The following is a 14,580-nucleotide window of genomic DNA, read 5'->3' on the forward strand; positions in this document are numbered from 1 at the left end:
GTGGACTGCAAGATAAAACATAGAAATGACCTGATTTGAACAACAGAGAACAAATAGAGTTTTTTTTTTTAAATTGTGAAGAGACTCAGAAACCTGTGCTACTATAACAAAATTTCTAGCGTTTATATCATTGGACTCACAGAAGGAAATTATAGAGTGGGCTGAAAAAGTTCCCAAAGAAATAATGGCTAAAAACTTCCCAAATGTGGCAAAAGACACAAACATACAGATTTAAGAAGCTAAACAAACCTGAAGAGACCCACATCAAGATACATTATAATCAAGCTTCCTAAAATGAAAGGCAAAGAAAACACATTGAACAAAACCATAGAAAAACGGCACCTTACCTACAAGGGAGAAAACTATTTAAATGACAGTGGATTTCTTATCCAAAACCATACAGTCCAGGAGGAAGTGGTAGGACATTTTTTAAGTCCTGAAAGAAAAGAGCTGTCAACCTAGAATCCTATATCCAGTGAAAATACCTTTTGAGAAAGAAGGGGAAATCAAGACTTTCTCAGACAAAGAAAAATAAAGAGAATTTCACCAACAGACATTTCCTAAAATATTACCAAAGGAAGCTGGAAGTTATCTGAACAGAAAGGAAAGAATTTTTTTAAAAAAGAACCTTGGGGGTTTCCCAGGTGGCTCAGTGGTAAAGACTCTGTCTGCCAATGCAGGAGATGCAAGTTCAATCCCTAATCCAGGAAGATCCCACATGCTGCAGGGCAACTAAACCCATGTATCACAGCTATTGAGCCTGTGCTCCAGAGCACAGGAGCCACAACTACTGAGCCTGTATGCCGCAGCTACTGGAGACCACATGCCCTAGAGGTCGTGTTGTGCAACCAGAGAAGTCACAGCAATGAGAAGCTTGTGCACTGCAACTAGACAGTAGCCTCTGCTCTCTGAAACTAGAGGAAAGCCATAGTCACGAAAACCCAGCATAGCCAAAAATAAATAAATGTAAAATATTTTTAAAAAAGAATCTTGGAATATCAGGAAGGAAGAAAGAACATGGTAAGCAAAAATATGGGTAAATGTAATAGATTTTCCTTCTCTTCTTTTAAATTATTTTTGATGATTGCAGTAAAAATTTATAACACTCTCTGGTTTGGCTCTAAAGATTGAGGAAGAATTTATATAATTATATTATAAATGGTAATAAAGAATATAAATGTGTGAAGCAAAAACTGATAGAAATGAAAGAAGAAACATGAATCCACATAGTTGGAGGCCTGGGGTGCTGCTGTCCATCAGGTCGCAAAGAGTCAGACACGACTGAGCGACTGAACAACACAACAACAGCATAGTTGGAGGCATCAGTCCCTCTCTTGCAATAACTGATAGAACAAACTAGACAGAAAGTCGAGAAGGTTATAGAAAAACTCAATGATGGCATCAACCCACAATATAATAAAAATTAATAGAACATTTCACCTAACACTACAGCATATACACTTTTATCAAGTGTCATATCCTGGGCCAGAAAAGAAATACCAACAAAATTTAAAGACCTGTAAATCATACAGAGTATATTCTCCATCCAAAATGGAATCAAACTAGAAATTAATAACAGAAAGGTAAGAGGAAAATCTCAAAATCCTTGGAGACTAAACAACACACTTCTGAATAATTCATGGGTCAAAAAGGAGGTCTTAAAGGGAAGGAAAATACACTGAAATGAATGAAAGTGAAAATAAAATGTATATAATTTTGAAGGACACAGCTAAAGCAGTGATGAAAAGGAAATTTATAGCACCCTTTGCCAAACTTTTTCATCACCCCAAAATAGAAACTCTATATCCATTAAGCATCCCCCCAATTCTCTGCTCCCCTCAGCCTCTCTCCCTCTACTTTCTGTCTCTATGCATTTTCCTTTTCTAGATATTTCATATAAGTCGAATCATACAATATATGTCCTTTGTGTCTGGCATATTTTTATTTAGTATAATGTTTTCAAGGATTATTTATGCTATAGTGAGCATCAGAACGTTTTTCCTCTTTATGGGTGAGCATTTTGTTCACATGGTTTTCTATTAGGACACTTGGGTTGTTTCCACCTTTTGGCTATTGTGAGTAATATTGCAGCAAACATCCATCTACAAGTAACTGATTCCTTGTTTTCAGTTCTTGTGGCTAGGAATAGAATCACTGGACTATATAGTAATCATATGCTTAACTTTTTGAAGAACTGCCAAACCATTTTGCATAGCACCATTTTTCATTCCCACCAACAATCTGCAAGAGCTCCCCATATTGTTGCCAACACTTATTATTATCCAGTTGTTTTTTTTAATTATAGTGATCCTAGTAGGTATGACATGGTATCTCATTATAGTTTTAAATGTATATCCCTAATGATTAATGATAGAGTGAGTGAATGAATAAATGCATAAACAGGCTTACTAGTTTAATAAATTTCTATCACAAAGGGTAAATCACTCTTTTAGTCTATATTATTATATTACTGTACAAGAGCACTAATATTTGTTTTAAAAATGATAAAGCATAACTCAGCATTTGTATTTATTTGTCTGGCTTATACAAATACTCTTTTTGTAATATGTAATATTGTTTATCCATACATCATGGTGACTATAGATTATCTCCTTTTACAGAATACTGCAACTAATACATAGTGATTTTGTCTTTCTTTGTTTCTTGCCACATGTCAGTCCATGGCCCCTTGGGAAATGAGTTGAACAAAATGAATTAGAGTTCTGCCATTGTACAGCAAGGGGATTCATTTGAATAGGCACAAGCAGACTGTGCCTTTAGTACTCTGTGTATAAATAGGGCTTTTTTCAGGGCACACCCTGAGGAAACTATGAATCACTTTGATATTAAATTGTTATATATAGAAAACACAATACATTTTAATTATTATCAATGTGACTTGTAATAAAATAATGTATTTATAAAACATCTCCTAGCAAGCATCACCGAGAAGGCGATGGCACCCCATTCCAGTACTCTTGCCTGGAAAAACCCAGGGACAGAGGAGCCTGGCAGGCTGCAGTCCATGGGGTCGCTAAGAGTTGGACACTGAGCGACTTCACTTTCACTTTTCACTTTCATGCATTGGAGAAGGAAATGGCAACCCACTCCAGTGTTCTTGCCTGGAGAATCCCAGGGACGGGGAGCCTGGTGGTCTGCCGTCTGTGGGGTCGCACAGAGTCGGACACGACTGAAGCGACTTAGCAGCATCTGCAGCAAGCACCACGGTGCTATATATTCAATCATCACATTATGAAATCTCAGTAAGAAGTTGTCTAAACCACACTCCAAAAGTTTAAAATTTCCCCTTACAAAATAAAAGTGAAAGTACATTGCCATTTTAACCTCAGAAGGCCTCAATGAACTTCCACTGATTCAAGGTAAGGGGAGGAGTTCAAGGGGAAGATATTACCCTCCTCACCACCTTTGTATAGGGAAAGCCCTAGGATTTTTATACTAGTCATAACCAGAGGCCAGCAGTCATGCAATATTAGAACTATTCCAGTCATTCTTCTCTTAGAAATTATGCCCTTTTCTCAAGGTTCAAGGTGAATAGACATAAGCCTGTATCTTAGACTATTTGTATCATGTCAAACAACTTCCTTGTTTGTCTGTTTACACTTTTAATCTAACTTTTATCCCCAATATTAATTAATAGTTAACATTTCAGAGCACATAGCAGGAGCTGGCTCAATAGTAAACTGTTGGATGAGTGAATGATTTAAAGAATGTTATCTTGAGCCTCTCTCACCTTCGTCAGTATAAGCTGTATGCAGTTTAAAATATTTGTTTCTATACCAAAAGCCAGGCTGTTCAAATATACTAACCTCGATAAATAATTAACCTTGAGAGTAGAAATTTACAAAAAAGCAAATTAATTTGCCAATTATTCTGGCAGGGTGTGGCAGTAGTCTGATTCTATGGTGTCCTCAAACAAAGGAAGCACTGTTTCAAACTTAATCTGATGAAAGTTAAAAGTTCTAAGGCATTCTAACACTTTCAAAATGAATAAATACAGTAGAAAGCTTTTGCCACATTGGTGTAAAGAGTTAGAATCAATAACTGCGACAAAGTTTGCTAAGTATCAGGATTTTAATGTGTTAAGTTTTAGTTTGGGGACGTGATTTATTTCATCTCAGATCAAAATCAATGTAACAAATAGCCATGTTGCAATGGAGTGCCACTGTCGCATGAAAGTCAAAGGATATTCAAATTGAGGACAATAACCCCACAAGTTTAATTTATAACTCTAGCAGCGTGACACCGTATAAGTAACTGTGTTCACTTTAGGATTTATTCTGATTTTTGAAAACTTGCCACAAGAAATGAGCTTCTGATATTGTGAGAGACTGTGTATTAACTATACTAAAGGCTTTTCCTTCAGAGTGTGGCCAAGAAGTAAATGTTTATTCCGTTCCGTTCCGTTCTGTCGCTCAGTCGTGTCCGACTCTTTGCGACCCCGTGGACTGTAGCCTACCAGGCTTCTCCGTCCATGGGATTCTCCAGGCAAGAATACTGGAGTGGGTTACCGTTTCCTTCTCCAGGGGATCTTCCCGACCCAGGGATCGAACCCAGGTCTCCCGCATTGGAGGCAGAAGCTTTAACCTCTGAGCCACCATTACGTCTCGTTAATCCATTGTTCCTTTATTAAATGTAACAGAATCGGGGGTAGTCCATACGGGCGTGTCTCTGAAATGCAAATAACCTATCATAAAGAAAATCCTGCCCGCAGCAGCGAAACTGTCGCGCGGTTGCGAGGGGCCGCGGAGCCGGGAGGCTTTCTTGGGAGGAGGAAGCCCAGGACTGGACTGAGATCCGGGGACCGCGGAGATCCTCGCCCCCTGGCGGTAACCCCTCTCTCCCCCTGCGCCTCCGGGGTCTCGGTCCTAGAGAAGCCCCGCCTCACCTTCCCCTAGTGACGCAGCCTCCCGCCGCCTTCCCCGCACCGAACCCTGCCCCGTGTTCCGCCCCACGCTCCTCCGGGCCCCGCCGTCCGCAGGCCCCGGCGGCCCTCCTCTGCAGCCCTGCGGGCCCCGCCTCTCGCTGCCCAGGGGGCCCCACCCTCCCCCGGCGGCCCTCCTCTCCAGCCCTGCGGGCCCCGCCTCTCGCTGCCCAGAGGGCCCCACCCTCCCCCGGCGGCCCTCCTCTCCAGCCCTGCGGGCCCCGCCTCTCGCTGCCCAGGGGCCCCACCCTCCCTTTCGGAGGCCCCGCCTCCTCCACTTCCTCATTCCTCGGTAGTGGGCTGGGCTGGGCCGAGCTGGCGGTCGGTGCTGGAAGCAGCGCACTGGGCTGGTTCTTTATCTTGTTGGCGGGTGATCTCTCCGTCTTCTTTTCTTCAACCGCGTCAGCAGCTCTCCTCTGGTGTTCTCCGGCTGTGTGGCCCAGGGTCTGGCCTTAGGCTATTCCCCTGCTTGATTGTTGCTGAGGCGGTAAGCCGGGACCCGGTTTACCCACAAGCCTTCTCTCCTGGCTGCCAGGGCTGAAACCCTCTGGGTCTGACCCGCTTCGTTCCCCTGAAGGACTGATTTATAAATGACTTGAGCGCAAGTGAACGGACGTGTGTAGACAGGTTGAGACATTCCATTTGGAATGAATGCAGAATCGATTCTGACATTTAGTGCCTCAAAATTAACTGTCATTCAGGTTATGTTTTGAAAGAGCAAAACCCCAGACAGCCCATAACCTTGGTTTCTGCACTGTTAATAAGTAAAAACCTAGATAAAAGCTGGCAAGGATGTGGCGTAAAGGGAAACCTTGTGCATCGTTGGTGGGGTTGCAAACGAGTTTAGCTGCTATGGAAAACGGTGTGGCTGTGTCTCAAAAAAGTCAGAGTAGAACGACCACGTGATCCAGCAATTCCATTTCTGGATGCACAGTTGAAATTTGCTAAGAAAGTAAAACTTAAATGTTCTCACCAAAAAAAGTAAACACGTGAGGTGATGCATGTGGTAACTTGATGGCAGGAATCCTTTTACAATGGACACAATTCTTTACATTGTGCACTTACCTTAAATATCTTACAATTTTATTTGAAAATTGTTCCTCAATTAAGCTGGAAGAAAAATGACTGATGCAAATTTGTGCATAATTAACTTTGTATGGGGTATTATGTATATCACTAATTAATAAAATAGTACAGGTGAAAAGTATAGAATGATGAAATAGTGGTTAGTGTAACTGATTGTGGTTCAATTTAAATCATCAATTATACATCAAGTTGAGAGACATACTGCCACTAAAAGTATAGTGACAAATTTGAAAAGCAGAACATAAAAGTTTTACTTATGATTTTTAAAATGGATATGAGTATAAAAGGGTGATTGTAGAAGGCTAGAGAATGCAAAATAGAAAATCAGATTCGTTACAGGAGGTCAAGGCTGATTCGTCCTTTTGGGGTGCCCTGGAGATGCCTGGAGCTCTTTCAGTTCCTGCCCTTTCTGAGTTTTGGTTAGCCAGAGTTTCCTCTGTGAGCTTCCCTAAATTAGAGGACAGAGTATGCTGCAATAATAGACACCACAAAATATAGTGATTTAAATGAAATAGCTGTGTTACCAAATCAAACTTGGCTCCACTTAACTGTGTGAAGTAAAGTCAATCTAATGACACTAGGTTGTGGTAAAAGAAAATGCAGCTTTTATTGCAGACACCAAGCAAAGAGTCGAGGCTGCTAATCCTCAAGAGGCCCAGACTCCTCAGTGGCCTTCAGGGAAAGGATTTTAAAGATAGGATGAGCAAGAGGGTTACAGGGTGTGTGATCAGCTCATGGACATTCTTCTGATTGATTGGTGGTGAGGTAATCAGGAGTCAACATCATCATCCTTCTGATTCCAGCTGGTCTTCAGCCTACATTCTTGTGGGCAGCATACAGTTAACTTCTTCCACCTAGTGGGGGTTTCAGTATCTGCAAAGCAGCTCAAAGGGCATGGCTCAGAATATTATCTATAGCTCGTGATGAGGCCCTAAAAGTCCTTGACTTTACTTAATGGCTAAACTATTATTATTTTTCTTGCTTGACTGTTTTCCTTTGTTTTTACATTTTCTCACTTCTCTGATTACATTGTTCTTTGAAACTCAGGGAAGCCTGAGGACGCTAAAGTTTTTCTACAAAATAAAGACAGGCGGAGGATATGAGTGGCTTGGGAGGGTATGTCTTGGGAAAGCCACAGAGAGTCCTGCTTGGTTACAGGAACTTATTTCTCAAGTAACAGTCTGGAGGTAGAAGTGGCCCAGGCAAACAGGGTTGTTCAACTCCAGTAAGTTATCCATGGACTCTGGTTTCTTTCCTCTTAATGCTGCACCTCACCTTACCAGAGGTGAGGTCTAACTCTTTGCAACCCTGGGAACTGCAGCACACCAAGCTTCTCTGTCCTTCACCATCTCCCAGAATTTCCTCAAACTTATGCCCATTGTGTTGATGAAGCCATCCAACCATCTCATCCTCTGTCGCCCCCTCCTCTTCCTCCCCTCAATCTTCCCCAGCATTATGGTCTTTTCCAATGAACCAGTTCTATATATCAGGTGGCCAAAGTATTAGAGCTTTAGCTTCAGTCCTTCCAATGAATATTCAGGGTTGATTTCCTTTAGGATTGACTGGTTTGATCTCTTTGCTGTCCAATGGACTCTCAAGAATCTTCTCCAGCACTATGATTCAAAAGCATCAATTAATTCTTTGGCACTCAGCTTTCCTTATGGTCCAACTCTCACATCCAAACATGACTACTGGAAAAAAACATAGCTTTGACTACATGGACCTTTGTTGGCAAAGATGTCTCTGCTTTTTAATATGCTGTCTAGGTTGGTCATAGCTTTTGTTTCAAGGAGCAAGCATCTTTTAATTTCACAGCTGCGGTCACTGTCTGCAGTGATTTAGGAGCCCAAGAAAATTAAGTCTATCACTGTTTCCACTTTTTCCCCATCTATTTGCCATGGGACCAGGTGCCATGATCTTAGTTTTCTGAATGTTGAGTTTTAAGCCAGCTTTTTCACTCTATTTCATCCTCGTCAAGAAGCTTTTCAGTTGCTCTTCGTTTTCTGCCATTAAGAGTGGTATCATTTTTCTTATTTGCATGATTAAAGCTGGGGCACTGCCAGAGGTTTGCACTGGCGCCATCTAGTGCTGGGGGAAGGGCAAAAGAGCAGAACTGGAGGACAGTTGATTTATTTTTCAGGAAGTGATGCAGAAGTGGCACATATCACTTTCACTCATATTCTGTTGCTGAGAACTTGACCACACTTGGCCTCAAGAGAAACTAGGAAATGTGGTCTCTAACTGGGGCTTCATGTGCTCAACTGAAAATTTATTAGTTTAGTAAAAGGAAAGAACAAACTTGGGGGGACAGCTATCATTCTGCCACATTTCTTCTGTCGACAAAAAAGTTAGTCAATCTAAGAATTGAAAAATTTTATCCCAGCCAAATTTGAGGATTATAACTCAGGAAGAGTGTGTCAAAAGCTCTGAGAACTGTTGTAGAAGTATAGGCACACTTATTATAAGTTTTTTTGAGACAGAGGGCTGTACATCAAATGACATATATTGACAGATTACATAATCCAGATCTAAATGCCATTGTGGTAGCTCATGTGACCTCTTCCTTACAAGATCAAGAAGAAATGTTATCTTTGAAGGAGTTGCCTTGTTGGAATGTTGCTGTTTAAGGTTGGGGAGATGTTCCTGCTGATGGGGATGTTTTGGTTAATGCACGATGCAGATACTCATGCACGGTGGTGGGAGAGAGGAGGCCAAAAGGCAGAAATTTTTCTATTTAAATTTTTCTTGTCTTGCCATAAAACAAATTTTATTTATTTTTCATAAAATATAAATTTTATTTCACACTCCCCTTTCCTTCCAATTAATCCCTTCTTCAGTTTACAGACAGTCCTTGCTGCTTGCAATTGAAGTACCCTAACTGATGCTTCATTCTTCAGGTCTCAATTTAAATGACATCTCCTCAAGGAGGCTTATCTAGCTGTTACCCAAAAACTCTGTTGGCCTCTTGGTGGGTGTTGATCCAAGCCAAAGATTGGAAGAAGGAAGGATTTGCTTCTTGCGGCAGAAAAGGAGAACACCAGGAATCTTTCCCAAGCAGTGAGCTCAGAACTGCAAAACTTTAAGTTAAGGGTAAATATATAATCATGAAGGGGCTTGGGCAGAGAAGCCAGCATAGAATCGGGGCAAAGATAAGCAGAGTCTAAGCTTTAGTTGATTAAAGTCATCAGGGTCTGACCCAAGATCAACATCATCATCCCTTAGGTTCCAGTTGATCTGGGAGTTAAGCACTTCAGGCTAATCTTTACTACTGAAACAGAACTGGGAGTCTTTATAAATGATTTTTTATCTTTGCTTTTGTTACTTCTCTTGCCTGATAACAGTCACTTGTTCCTGCATTCTTTTTTTCCCTTAAGATCATTCATTAGAGACTTGTTCAAGGATAAGCATTGTGACCAAGGTTGGATCACAGAATGACTTAGGCCAAAATGCCTTCTCTTATGTCAGGAAAGTCATGCATGGTTCTCTCTTTCCAGGGATTTCCTCCCCCACCCCTCCTGCCCCACCCCCAATCTGCTTACATGATTGCTTTCTCTAAAGTAGGTCCTCTCCCCTTTTCCTGCCATTATTGTTTTTATCTCAGCACTTTGTTTCCTTTATGGCACTTAACACAACTTGTAATTATTATTATTATTTTGCTGTGTTCTGTCTCCCCACCGTGTCCCTTTTCTTCACCACTATATCTCCATTACCTAACACACTGCTCATTATTGGATAGACAAAAAATAAATTTTACCTGGTGTTAAATGAATCAAACAGTGGTCAAGAATGACTCAGAGAGTTCTGACGTGACCAACTAGATGTATTGGTAGAAAGTGAGAATATAGGAAGTTAGAAACCATTTGGAGAAAGGGACCAGAAGATGATCAGTTTTGTTTGCACATGTTGAATTTGAAGTTTTGAATAATTTCAATATAACACCTAGTAGGCAGCTTGAAATACAGATCTGGAGCTCTGGAAAGACCATCACATTGGAGCTACAGATTTGAGAACCTTGAGAACTGGTGAGATCAGTCATGAAGAGCATGAAAAAACTACAGAAAGGTTTAGGAGGAACTACAAAGAATAACATTTATCCAGCAGGCAGAAAGAGCAGCAAAACTTTAGAGGACTCAGCAGAGGCTGTCAGCAAGAACCAGGGAGAAATCTTCAGGGAGCAGGTAGTGATCACAAGTAGTTCAGATGGCTGAGGGGGGGGTAAATTATGTTGCATAGTCTGAAAGAGTCCCTTAGAACTGCCAATTAGGAGGCTTAGATATGGGAACCTTAGAATAATTGCAGTGGGCAGTGGGCTGTGGTCTGAAGACAGGATGTTAGGAAGTGAATGTAGTAACTGTAGAACATGATTTCAGGAAGGGCAACTATGAAAACAACAGATTTTATTTGGAAAGAGAGGCAAGGTCAAAGGAGACTTGAAAGAAAGCTTAGAGTCTCTATATAAGAGGGGAGGGGAGGGAAGAGAGGGAGAGAAGATGGTGTGGAAATGACTTATGGAAAAATTTGATAGGAGCAATTGACAGGAAGAGACAACGAATAGTTGCCCTTCTTTGAAAATGTAAAGATAGTGCTCACTTCAGCAGCACATATACTAAAATTTGAACAATACAGAGACAATTAGCATGGCCCTTCCACAAGGATGACATGAAAATTCATGAAGTGTTCCATATTTTTTTATTAAAACTACAATGAGGTATCACCTCACACCAGTCAGAATGGCTATCATCAAAAATCTACCAACAATAAATGCTGGAAAGGATGTGGAGAAAAGAGAACCCTCTTGCACTGTTAGTGGGAATGTAAATTGATAGAGTTACTATGGAGAGCAGTATGGAGATTTCTTTAAAAACTAGGAATAAAACTACCATATGACCCAGCAATCCAACTACTGGGCATATAACCTGAGAAAACAATAATTGAAAGAGACACATGTACCCCAGTGTTCTCTGCAGCACTGTTTACAATAGCTAGGACATGAAAGCAACCTAGATGCCCCTGGACAGATGAAAGGATAAAGAAGCTGTGGTACATATATAAAATGGACTGTTACTCATTCATAAAAAGAACACATCTGAGCCAGTCTTAATGAGGTGGGTGAACCTAAAGCCTGTTATACAGAGTGAAGTAAGTCAGAAAGAGAGAAACAAATATTATATATTAATGCATATATATCTCACACGCTAGTAAAGTCATGCTCAAAATTCTCCAAGCCAGGCTTCAGCAATATGTGAACCGTGAACTCCCAGATGTTCAAGCAGGTTTTAGAAAAGGCAGAGGAACCAGAGATCAAATTGCCAACATCCGCTGGATCATGGAGAAAGCAAGAGAGTTCCAGAAAAACATCTATTTCTGCTTCATTGACTATGCCAAAGCCTTTGACTGTGTGATCACAATAAACTGTGGAACATTCTGAAAGAGATGGGAATCCCAGACCACCTGACCTGCCTCTTGAGAAACCTGTATGCAGGTCAGGAAGCAACAGTCAGAACTTTACATGGAACAACAGACTGGTTCCAAATAGGAAAAGGAGTACGTCAAAGCTGTATATTGTCACCTTGCTTATTTAACTTATATGCAGAGTACATCATGAGGAACGCTGGGCTGGAAGAAGCACAAGCTGGAATCAAGATTGCTGGGAGAAATATCAATTAACCTCAGATATGCAGATGACACCACCCTTATGGCAGAAAGTGAAGAGGAACTAAAAAGTCTCTTGATGAAAGTGAAAGAGGAGTGAAAAGGTTGGCTTGAAGCTCAACATTCAGAAAACAAAGATCATGGCATCTGGTCCCATCACTTCATGGGAAATAGATGGAAAAACAGTGGAAACAGTGTCAGACTTTATTTTTTGGGGCTCCAAAATCACTGCGGATGCTGACTGCAGCCAGGAAATTAAAAGACGCTTACTCCTTGGAAGGAAAGTTATGACCAACCTTGATAGTATATTAAAAAGCAGAGACATTACTTTGCCAACCAAGGTCCGTCTAGTCAAGGCTATGGTTTTTCCCGTGGTCATGTATGGATGTGAGAGTTGGACTGTGAAGAAAGCTGATCGCCAAAGAATTGATGCTTTTGAACTGTGGTGTTGGAGAAGACTCTTGAGAGTCCCTTGGACTGCGAGGAGATCCAACCAGTCCATTCTAAAGGAGATCAATCCTGGGTGTTCATTGGAAGGACTAATGCTAAAGCTGAAACTGCAATACTTTGGCCACCTCATGCGACGAGTTGACTGACTGGAAAAGACTCTGATGCTGGGAAAGGTTGGGGGCGGGAGGAGAAGGGGACAACAGAGAATGAGATGGCTGGATGGCATCACCGACTCTGTGGACATGAGTTTGAGTGAACTCCGGGAGTTGGTGATGGACAGGGAGGCCTGGCGTGCTGTGATTCATGGGGTCGCGGAGAGTTGGACACGACTGAGCAACTGAACTGAACTGAACTGATGGAATCTAGAGAGATGGTACTGATGAAACTATATGCAGGGCAGCAATCGAGATGAAGATGTAGAGAACAGATTTGTGGACACAGTAAGGGAAGAAGAGGGTGGGATGAAAGGAGAGAGTAGCATGGAAACATATACATTACCATCTGTAAAATAGATAGCCAGTGGAAATTTGCTGTATGAAGCAGGGAGCTCAAATCAGGTGCTCTGTGACAACCTAGATGGCTGGGATAGAAAGGGAGGTGGGAGGGAGATTCAAGAGGGAGGGGATGGATATATGTATGTGCTATGCAGTGCTTAGTCGCTCAGTTGTGTCCAACTCTTTGCGACCCCATAGACTGCAGCCCACCAGGCTCCTCTGTCTGTGGGGATTCTCCAGGCAAGAATATTGGAGTGGGTTGCCAAGCCCTCCTCCAGGGCTATAAGTATATCTATGGCTGATTCATGTTGATATATGTCAGAGACTAATACAATAATGTAAATACAACACCTCCAATTAAAAATAAATTTTTAAAAATGAAAAATTTAAATATATATGTAAAAGAAAATGTAAAGATAAATTTTAGAGGAGAGCGGAGTAACAAGGAGTTGAGGTGTTTCTGACGGCCTTTAAATGAAGAGGAAGCAAAATAATCTGCTGCAAAGGAGGAAATGGAGGGGGAATTTGGACTAGTTTTTAAGAGAAAAAGAAGATGGTAAACATTGCCTATATAAAACAGAAAAGGTCTGATGATTGCAGATCTACCATGGCTGGAAATTCTTTTTTCCTCCTTCCTCTTTATGCCTTCCTAACCTAGTCTTGTTCCTAAAAGACTTCAGGTTGCCAAATACTAATTCTTGCACAGTCTACTCCAATACTAGATTTTTTTCCCCCCAGCAATAACGGGCAATGAACGGACGGCTCCCCCACGCTCCCTTCAACAGTGAACACTGAGCTGGCCTCCAGCACTTCTGCGGACCCCAACCCCCGCTACTATAGGTCACATTCCTTGGTAGAGCGAAGGCACCTCCTAAATGCTTGCTGTGGACAATGGGAGATTTAGGGACAGAAGGTCCGGTTCCCTCGTAAATAACTTCTTCACAGCGTTCACACGTGTTTAAGATCTGCTGAAGAAAGGCAGTACTGAGGGACCGACCACTGCATTTCCTTTTGTGCTACCTGCGTGTCCGAACACACCTATGAGCATTAAAAGCCAACCGACCAACTTTTCTTACATGAAAATACAGTAGTCCAAGCAAAACACCAGGAGTCGAGGCTGGAACAGGAAACTGACCAAACGAGACGATGTCCCCGCCCCATGACGTCACATGGCCTCATCCTCCCGGCCCACCCTGAGCTGGGCGTGTCTTACGACCGACACCGCCTCTGATTCGCCCCGCCCCAGATGACGTCACCACACCGCAACCTCTAGTATCTCCCTGCCGAGGCTTTCCACCGCCGGGCGTGGTGGCGCGCGCCTGTAGTCCCAGCTACTCGGGAGGCTGAGGCTGGAGGATCGCTTGAGCTCAGGAGTTCTGGGCTGCAGTGCGCTATGCCGATCGGGTGTCCGCACTAAGTTCGGCATCAATATGGTGACCTCCCGGGAGCGGGGGACCACCAGGTTGCCTAAGGAGGGGTGAACCGGCCCAGGTCGGAAACGGAGCAGGTCAAAACTCCCGTGCTGATCAGTAGTGGGATCGCGCCTGTGAATAGCCACTGTACTCCAGCCTGGGCAACATAGCGAGACCCCGTCTCTTTTGCTTATTTATGTCGCCCTGATTTAAGGGAACCTAAATTTTCTGGACAACTAACGAATTCAAATTTTGTGTAAGCAAACAACGTTTACCTTTTTCCAGATAAATACTTTTTACGTGTTCAGTAGTTCACTAATGTGTGCACTAAAAACAAACGAGATATAACTGGCCTTTATTACTGACTCACTCTTTAACACTTGTCTCCTATTTTATGTCTCCTTTACAGTTAAAACTCACTGGGTAACTAGGATATTCGACGAATTGTACCAACCTCATTACTGACCCCTACTGGAGAATCAGCAGAACGTGTTTGAGAAAAGCTGTTATTACCCTCGAAACCAGCAGGGGTTGCTCGTTTCCT

The 14,580-nt window shown here is 42.2% G+C and overlaps 2 non-coding genes across 2 annotated transcripts; both read left to right on the forward strand.

Annotated features, from left to right (window-relative positions):
* The first annotated feature begins 10,610 nt into the window (after positions 1 to 10,610).
* On the forward strand, positions 10,611 to 10,717 carry LOC129563669 (U6 spliceosomal RNA). The gene has a single exon (XR_008687409.1). It is a non-coding gene; the product is annotated as a U6 spliceosomal RNA (small nuclear RNA).
* A 3,205-nt stretch (positions 10,718 to 13,922) lies between these two features.
* LOC148776466 (signal recognition particle RNA) lies at positions 13,923 to 14,222 on the forward strand. The gene has a single exon (XR_016038382.1).
* The last annotated feature ends 358 nt before the right edge of the window (positions 14,223 to 14,580 follow it).

Source organism: Moschus berezovskii, chromosome 9, assembly GCF_049115385.1.
Source record: "Moschus berezovskii isolate FMDL1 chromosome 9, NW_MosBer_1.0, whole genome shotgun sequence".
Lineage (NCBI taxonomy): Eukaryota > Metazoa > Chordata > Mammalia > Artiodactyla > Moschidae > Moschus > Moschus berezovskii.